Source organism: Crocodylus porosus, unplaced genomic scaffold, assembly GCF_001723895.1.
Source record: "Crocodylus porosus isolate Cpor-Errol unplaced genomic scaffold, CroPor_comp1, whole genome shotgun sequence".
NCBI classification, from domain to species: domain Eukaryota; kingdom Metazoa; phylum Chordata; order Crocodylia; family Crocodylidae; genus Crocodylus; species Crocodylus porosus.
In genome coordinates, this window is record NW_017728918.1 from 33,981,207 (window position 1) to 33,987,055 (window position 5,849).

The window sequence follows — 5,849 nt, forward strand, 5'->3', positions numbered from 1 at the left end:
AAATCCTGGGACATCATTCTCCCTTTGTACTCAGCCTTGGTGAGGCCGCAGCTGGAGTACTGCGTCCAGTTTTGGGCTCCACAATTCAAAAAGGATGTAGAGAAGCTTGAGAGAGTCCAGAGAAGAGCCATGCGCATGATGAGAGGTCAGGAAAACAGACCTCACAATGACAGGTTGAGAGACATGGGGCTCTTTAACCTGGAAAAGCGCAGGCTCAGGGGTGATCTGATAGCCACCTACAAGTTTAACAGGGGCGACCACCAGTATCTGGGGAACATTTGTTCACCAGAGCACCCCAAGGGATGACGAGGTCGAATGGTCATAAACTACTGCAAGACCATTTCAGGCTGGACATAGGGAAGAATTTCTGTACTGTCTGAGCCCCCAAGGTATGGAACAGGCTGCCATTGGAGGTGGTTGAAGCACCTACATTGAACACCTTCAAGAACAAATCGGATGCTTATCTTGCTGGGATCCTATGACCCCAGCTGACTTCTTTCCCTTTGGGCTGGGGGCTGGACTTGATGATCTTCTGAGGTCCCTTCCAGCCATAATGTCTATGAAATCTATGAAAACCTCAGAGGTAGTCAGACATTTTTAGACAGATCTAACCTTCTTGGAACTTCTGCACAGTTTACACTTAGTTCCCTAATTAGTTCCCTAATTGATCTAAGTGTAAGATTCACACTTGGGCAAACTAAGTTAGATCTAGTAACCATTTTTAATGTGATCCAACTTGCCCCTAGCTTCCCCAAATGTCTGTGTCCACCTACTGAAGTCAGTAGGATAGCATCCATAAAGGCTATACAGCTAAAGAGTTGCATAAACATGCAAACACAAAATTTTGAGTTTTTTCCTTGAGAATTCACTAAGAAATAGTCATAGTGTTCATTTTAATTTTTGTAAATATAGTGAATTTTCTAAAAGCCAAATGGTCAATCTTATGAAATAGTTAATGGAGTCTTCACCGAGCAGAGTGGAGCAGAACAAGTTGAAAAAATTTAAAATAAGGCACAATTTTGGTATATCTTAGAATCAGAATATTTGTCTTAATGGAAGATTTTCTTGAACCAAATGCAAGTTATGTGCTCAATACAGGGGCAACTGCATAAGGTATTTTGGCCCATGATGTACAAGTAACTGCATAACTTATTATGGCCCATAACTGGATGTATGATTGCATGGTCCCTTCTGTCTGTAATATATTTTGTACTTTGCTGTGTGTAAGGTGAGCTTCTCCGGGTCTGAAAAGACTTCATTGTGATTTTGATACAATGCTTTAGCTAATATGCTATCATAAGACAAGAGGTATGGGCTGACTGTGAATTAAGGCAATTGACCATATAACCAAGTATGCATTGACAGTGAATTTAGACAATTTTAGAGAAACATGCTTAAGATCATGTATGTATTTAAAATGCTGCTTAAGTCAGGGACATGACTATCAATTAAATCTCCCTCAAATGGGGAAACTATTTCTATTACAGTCCCTAATCATCCCCAACTGGGCTCTAGAAATGAGGAAATTCTAGGTCAGGACCAGCCAGGTAAAAGAAACCAAGCGAGTAAAAACATCTAAAAGAACAGGTCTCAACTGCCACAATTAGACAAAAAATTATATTATTAGGCTTGCTTTTTTTCATTTCCCTCACAGACAACCCTTATGAGGGTTGGCTACTTTCCCTCCCTCAGCCCTTCCCTTTCTGTTTCTCCCCATTTGCTTCCTCTACTTCACTTATTCTCTCCCCTTCCTTTGTAGCTCATCCCTTCTTGGTAGATATTCAAACTTTTACCCCATCTCCCCACCCCCAATCACAAGAGCAGAAGGTGGACTAGAGCCGCATTTGCCTTTCTCATTGAAGCTGCATCAAGCATAAGCTTAGTGCATGAATCATTGAATCCCCTGGTTTTAATTTTTAATGTAAGTGAGAATACATGCACAACCTTATCTACTAACAATTAATTAGAATATTTTTATACTAAGACCACAGGTGTGAATAATATCTGTGACATTTAAGTAAATTACAGAGAACAGGCAGTAGTTGGAATATACTGCTACTGTAATTTTTGGTAAGGCAGGTAAATTAATATTTGTTTATATAATGTTTTTTACATGAAATGTGACAGAGATTAAACATCTTGTTTATAAGAATGCCCCATGAAGCAACAATCATACATCACTACAAAATATGAAATCTTATTACAACATATTAAGTAAATATATCATACTTAGATCTTATAAAAATGCAAATACTGTTTCCAAGTAAGACAAACTTAATTTTAAAGTTCCAAAGTGAACTATCCATCTCCCATAGTCATATATCCCAAAGCTAAAAGAAACAGAATATGGAAATCAAAATATTCCCCTCATTTACAGAACAATACATCATATTTTGAAGAAAGCTTCAAAAGCAATTAAATACTTAGTCTTATCAAATGACTTTAACTAGAGGTGCACCAATAAAGATTTTTTTTGGCAGATAACAGTAGCTGATTATTAACCAGCCATATCAGCCGATACTGAGCCGATAACCGATTTACATGAATGCAGCCAGACAATGTGGAGAGCAGCACCCTGCAGGTAAGTGTGTGGAAGGGAAGGGGTGTGGAGGGGGAAAGGTACATGTGGAGGGTCAGGCCCCCACAGTGAGGGAGGGAGTGGGGCAGGGGTAGGGTGCTCCCTAGCCAGGGTGGTGAATGGGACCTGGGGCCAGGGTGGGGAGCAGGACAAAGCCATGGGCAACTGGTCCAGGTGATCACCATCCTTGTGCTTAATAATGGTGGTAGCAGTGCTTGAACTAAATCTCATCAAATGAGCTTTAATACAAGCGCTGCTATTACCATTTTTATACATGGGGACACTTTTAATCAGAGCAGAGCCAAGCAAGGCGAGGATGGATGCGGGCTCACCACTGTGGGCTAGAGGATCTCCACACTGCTGCCTTTACCTTGGGAGCTCCACTCCAGCCACATGCCCCCTGTCCACCAGGCAGCGGGAGGCACAGTTCACCATCTCTAGTGCTGCCAAGCAGGAAGGGGACGTTCGGCTGGGGTGGGGCTCCCCAGGGAAACAAAGCAGAGTGGAAAGCCTTGAGCATGCAGTAGCAGCCAGAATCCACCTAGCATACAAATCTGGGGGGGCACACACCCCACTATGCCTCCCCCGGGTGTGTGCACAGTGGCAAGGATCTGCCCCCCTGCCCACTCCCCCCCGTGCCCTATGGACAGGCTGCCCATGGCTTTATCCTGCTCTCTGAGCCATCCTGGCTGAGAAGTACCCCCAGCCCCAGTCCCTGCCCTACTCCCTCCCTTACCATAAAAGCCTCAGTCTGCCCCCACCATACCCCTTCCCTCCCCTACACTAATTCTCTTCCACAGACTTACCTGCAGGGTGCTGCTCTCCATGCTGCCTGGCTGTATTCATCTAACTTTAACAGATATTCAATAGCCACTACATATCTGGACTGCTCATCATGTTCCCCCTATTAAATATTCAAAATGACTAAGTTAGCGGTTCCCAAACTCTGACAGATTGCGTACCACTAATTTTAAATGATACAACTTTAAGTACCACCGGCACATTTTTGTCATATGAAGTAATTATAATAAATCTATTAATGTGTACCATTGACAGGTTGTCTGCATACCACTGGTGGTACCATAGATTGGGAACTGCTGGACTATGTTATTCAGAAAATATCTTTGACAGGAATGACATTTTCTGAGGCTACAAGATTTCCGTGACAAATCTGGTGCAGTGTAATAATATTTTAGGCTTGGAAGCAAGTATCCCTATTGGCTATTATAGACAGTGCATACTGAGAAAAATAAAGGGCCTTACATCCATCACATGAAGAAAAATAGCATTTGTCCAGATTCCCTTTGTAAATGAAGACTTTGGTTTTGATATCCTCAAGCTGGCTCTATTCTGTATTTTACCTGTGTGTAGTTAGCCTAATCAGAAACATTTTTTTTAAATTTCTTAGTGAAGTCTATACAACAGGGGTTTTCAAACTTTTTGGGTCATTGTACCCCCGGCGGCCGATCAAGAAGGCAGGAGTCCCCTGGTGGCTGGGGGGGAGGGGTGTCCCCCAGCAGCTGATCAGCAATTGGCTGATCAACTAACATGCCAGCAGCACAGTGGTGGCAAAAGTGCCAGTGGTGGAAGTCACAGCAGCGCCGGTAGTGACCACTGCCAAGTACCCTCTGAGGCCATCAGAAGTACCCACATTCCACATTAATGTTCTGAATAACAGTACAACTTGCATTATTCCTCTTCAAACTCTTCATCAGGCTTTTAACATAAAGTGTCCGCAAGGTAATCTGTACTTTTTACAAAAATCAACATAAGCCAAAAATCACAAAACTTTTCCTTGTCTACATATTATTTGAACAAAATACAGGAACATATGGTGGGGCATTATGTTTTCAGGATTAGAGGAAAACAGTTAATGAAACAGATGATGCCTCCTGAAAAACAGTGAATAAAATGAAACGTCCATTAAAATTAGAGGTATATAAAATTCCTGCATTTACTGTAATTCCACTACTAATTAGACCACCTGTTTCTTTACACTTTTCATAGCAGCTTTACGGTTTTCTCTCTCTCTCTCTCCAAAACATATTTCATTTACATTATTGTGTTACATAATCATACATTATATCTAATTACATAACCTTCCCTCTTTTCCCATCCCCATTAAATATATTTTTTCTTTATATTCCATAGACTTTATTGAATGTACTGATTGTTTCAAGTTCTTTCTCTGAGCTTGTGGCTGCACCTAAGCTGCAGAAAACTGAAGAGACCTTTTTTACTGCTTCAGGGCTTCCAAACTCTGGAAAAATAAAAAATTTTACTGCTACCACAAACTTCAGAAGAGCATTCAGTGGTTATAGTAGAAGCACTTCTGGTAAAGTTTTACAAATACTGTTCTCTATGTTATAATCCATTGATAGAAAGTAGGAGATTTCTTTTTTTGAGAGGTTGATTACTCAAAGCTTGAGAGCAGAAAAAAAAAAGGAAGTTTTGCAGAGAATTCTGCCCCAAGATCATCGGTCCGAGTTTGGTCCAAAAATTTTCCCTTCAATCAAGGACTAGTATGCAGGCTACATTACTGCTTGGGGTCCAACATGGCCCCCTCCATCCCCTTACATACCAGAATTAAGTCTTAGGGGTCTGCCACCACCCCTTCCATTTCCGCACACAGGAATTGGGTCCTGGACATGACGACACCTCCACCCAGAACTGCATACTGGATTGGGTACCAATGCAGAGTGCAGGGTCCATAGCTCTTCCCGAATCCAGAGACTTGGCAGCAGGGGAGTGGTGCCACTGCTCCCCCACTGCCAAATTTCCCATGGGGAACCCTGTGGACTGGATGGCATGGTGCTACAGGCCAGATAACAGTAGCACTGGGCTGGAGGTTGAGTATCCCTGCTCTAACCAGGGGGATACAGACAAAGGCCAAAAGTAAAAAGCAATGTGACCCAGAAAAAGACCAAGTAAAATGAGCAATATAAGGAGCCTTTACAATGTGGTTTAATCACCAGATGCAAAAATACAGACTGAAGAACAAGTGAGAAGGCTGATTTACCTGATTTAATAAATTACCTGATTTAATAAATAAGTCTCCATAACTCAAAATGGAGTAAAAGTGAAGGAAAGCTATAAATATACAATAATGCAACAGTGGAATTCATACAGATACTTACCGTATTTTTCGGACCATAAGACGCACTTTTTTCCCCCCAAAAGCGGGGGGAAAACGAGGGTGCGTCTTATGGTCCGAAGGTGTGTGTCCCGGGGAGACGGGGCGGAGCTTGCCCGCGGAGGCGGCGGAGCCCGA